This window comes from Bos indicus, chromosome 8, assembly GCF_029378745.1.
Source record: "Bos indicus isolate NIAB-ARS_2022 breed Sahiwal x Tharparkar chromosome 8, NIAB-ARS_B.indTharparkar_mat_pri_1.0, whole genome shotgun sequence".
In the NCBI taxonomy this organism is placed as follows: Eukaryota; Metazoa; Chordata; class Mammalia; order Artiodactyla; family Bovidae; genus Bos; species Bos indicus.
Genome location: NC_091767.1, coordinates 51,241,464 through 51,245,342, shown reverse-complemented (window position 1 = coordinate 51,245,342; position 3,879 = coordinate 51,241,464). Strand labels below are relative to the sequence as shown.

Below are 3,879 nucleotides of genomic sequence, written 5' to 3'. Positions count from 1 at the left end.
TTCATTATAGTCCTAGATCTCCGTTCTGAGATTGAGTCCCAGACACATGGGACTGGGTATTTGACCCGATCTTTGTGTAAGCAGTTATCTATCCAGTACCTTTGGATGGGCACCAGAAATTCTATCTTCCCACCCCTAATATTGTTCTCTAGCTCTGCTACTTTCTTTTTTTTTTTTTTTTAGTTTTTTTTTTTTTAATTTTATTTTATTTTTAAACTTTACATAATTGTATTAGTTTTGCCAAATATCAAAATGAATCCATCACAGGTATACATGTGTACTTTCTTTGTGTTAAAACAAGGGTTTAAAGCAAATATTACCTAACAAAAAAGAACAAGTCATTTAGGACATTTTAGCTTGACTAGCAGAGAAGGCAATAGCAACCCACTCCAGTACTCTTGCCTGGAGAATCCTATGGATGGAGGAGCCTGGTAGGCTGCAGTCCATGGGGTCGCTGAGTCAGACACCACTGAGCAACTTCACTTTCACTTTTCGCTTCATGCATTGGAGAAGGAAATGGCAACCCACTCCAGTGTTCTTGCCTGGAGAATCCCAAGGACAGCAGAGCCTGGTAGGCTGCCATCTATGGGGTCGCACAGAGTCGGACATGACTGATGCGACTTAGTAGCAGCAGCAGCTTGACTAGAATTAGTCTATCAGAGAGTAAGAGAAATACAACCTGTGGGCCAAATCCAGCCAAATACAACCTGTGGGCCAAATCCAAATCCAACCTGTGCTTTGTAAATAAAGTTTTATTCATAGACACTCATTCATATACATACTATATATGGTTGATTTTACACTACAATAGCAGAATTGAATAATAGCAAAAGAAACCATATGGCCCACAAAGCCTAAAATATTTACAGTCTAGTCCTTTACAGAAAAAGTTTGCAGGCTCCTGATCTAGACAAGTATAAGCTCCCCTGGTCAGAGGACAGAGAACTTGTTTTGGAATGGGTGATACCTTGGCAATATTTCTCTATAAGCGAACCAGCTGAGGATTTGCCTATGAGTGGAGTAGTACCAGACCCACTCTGTGATTAGTACATTTTGTCCCAGCTTTTATGGTCTTTTCATCTTCTTAATATAAAGTGTTTCAGAAAGATTTATTTCTGCCTTTCAGCCTTATCTACCACTGTTTCTTATTCTCTGAAATCAGAGTAAGAGGTGCCCTCTCACCATACTTTGTATTTTCCAATCTATTGCCTGTGTCAACAATGTTTCCTCTACAGAATTACATATCCTTCAAGCCTCATCTTGCAAAGTTCCTCACCGGAAGGCTGATCTACTTTGGAACTCCACAGAACACTTCTTTTAGTTGGAGAAGTGCTGAACTCCACTTTAATGTACATATACTTTTCTCTACTACTGGACTGTGAGCTCTTTTGGGATGGAGAAAAATATCCTGTTCAACGCTGTTTCCTCTATAAGGACTTCATTGTTTTTCAAATAGTAAATGTGCTATCAATGACCATTAAATTGCTAGCCGCATTTCTGCACAGTGACTCACAAAATGCATTCTTCCAATTGTCAGATAGTGGTCTGGAAGTACATCAATACATGTTAAAAACTAAAGTTGGAAACTCAGAAAAGCAATTTAGTAAAATAATGCTTCAAATAACCATACTTTTGGTATACAAGGTAATCAAAAGACAATACATGCTTTAGGAAAGGAAATTATCTTTTTCCAACTAACTTTCATTTCAAAATAGACTGCAAGCTCCCTCATTTAGAAATAGAGTTCAGAACACTTGGAGAGCTTTTGTAAACTTTTGTTTCCTATCTGTCTTGGTTGGGTTGCCCAGAAACAGACTCGAGGCAATGTTTTAAGTGCAAGTGGTTTCTTGGGGAAGTAAGAAGAAAACAGTAAGTGAGTTGGGATGTGAAGCAAAGAAGGAATGAAGAGCAACTAGAGGTACACTCAGTGATTGAAGCTTAATTTTACTTCAGCAATTCTGGGAGCCAGTGTGAAAATGCTTGAGTTATCCCACCCAAGGAACAAAGGAGCTAGGGTGTCTATACACTTCAATCTGTCTGTAGTTGAGGGCTGCGTTCAAGGGTACAGAAATTCTATTCTGCTGGGTAGGTGAAAAGCACGATCTCGTGGCTAAAGTAAAAAAAAAAAAAAAAAAAATCCTCAGGTAATTAAGTGCTATGAAGTGCAATTGAAGAGAGCTGGTATGCCCTACAGTGGCGATGGCAAGGAGTTATGGGAAGAGTATCAACATCGTCTGTTAGGCTAACTTTGAGTATCTAGTAAATGCTCATGTATTTATTGAACAAGTAACTATTGGGGGCTTCTGTTCACGTCTCCAGCCACCAGGAGGGTGCTGGAGAAGAGTGGTAAGCAAAGGCAGATAATGCAGCCACACTGATACAGCCTTCATTTTAGTGGAGAAAATGGATAATAAATATATAAACCACCAAATAATATAATTACAGACTGGAATAGATAATTTAAAGGAAAGAAACAGGAAGCTATAATAAAGAATAATCAGGGTACAAACATAGGTAATGTGGTCAGAAAAGACAGATGTCAAAATAAGGGGCCTATACCAGACTAAAAACTAATCTCCCCATTTCAAAGAAAACTAGTGCAGATTCTTTCTCTCTGGGTAGATGGGAGTTTACAGAGACTTGGGACATTATAATCAAAAGTGAGTCAGATATGACTCCCTGTCTTAGACCACTGGGGCTACTCTAGCAAAATTACCATAGACTGGGTAGCTTCAATGCCTCACAGTTCTGGAGATTGGAAAGTCCAAGATCAAGACACTGCTAGATTCAAGGTCTGAGGAGAGCCTGATTCCTGGTTCACAGATGGCCATCCTCTTACAGTGTCCTTATATGGTGGAAGAAGCTAGGGAGCTCTTGGGAGAATCTTTTATAAGGGCATTAATTCCGTTCATAAGAGCTCAGTCTTCATGATCCAATCGCCTCCCAAAATCCTCTCCTCCAAATACTATCACACTGGAGAGAAGATTTCAACATATGAATTTTGGGGGGACACAATCATTCAGTCTACAGCACTTTCATTCCCCTAAGACCCAGTGGAGAGGGAAAACTATCTCAGACAAGAGGGGAGGGCACGGGGCAACTCTGTGTCTCTAAGAGGAAAAATAACTAAACATGGGCAAAGGAGATCCTAAGAAGCTGAGAGGCAAATGTCATCATATGCATTCTTTGTGCAAACTTGCCAGGAGGAGCACAAGAAGAAGCACCCAGATGCCTCAGTCAGCTTCTCAGAGTTTTCTAAGAAGTGCTCAGAGAAGTGGAAGATCACGTCTGCTGAAGAGAAAGGAAAATTTGAAGACATGGCAAAGGCTGACAAGGCCTGTTATGAAAGAGAAATTAAAACTTACATCCATTCTAAAAGGGATACAAGTTTCAAGAAAGAAGTTCAAGTATCCCAATGCACTCAAGAGGCTTCTTTGGCCTTTTTCTAATTTTGTGCTTAATATTGCCCCAAAATCAAAGGTGGACATCCTAGCCTCTTCACTGGTGATGTTGCAAAGAAACTGGGAGTGATGTGGAATAACACTGCTACAGATGACAAGCAGCCTTATGAGAAGAAGGCTACTAAGCTGAAGGAAAAGTACAAAAAGGATATTACTGCATAGCAAGCTATAAGGAAGCCAGATGCAGCAAAAAAAAAAAAAAAAGGAAGTCATCAAGGCTGAAGAAAGCAAGAAAAAAAGGAAGAGGAGGAAGGTAAGAGGATGAGGAGGAGGAAGAAGATCATAATGAATAAGTTGGTTCTAGTGCAGCTTTTGGAGAAGGCAATGGCCCCCACTCCAGTACTTTGCCTGGAAAATCCCATGGATGGAGGAGCCTGGTAGACTGCAGTCCATGGGGTCACAAAGAGTCGGACACGAC

General features: G+C 40.3%; 1 pseudogene; it reads left to right on the top strand.

Moving 5' to 3' along the window:
* Positions 1-3,132: 3,132 nt before the first annotated feature.
* LOC109562497 (high mobility group protein B1 pseudogene) lies at positions 3,133-3,636 on the top strand (annotated as a pseudogene).
* Positions 3,637-3,879: the final 243 nt, after the last annotated feature.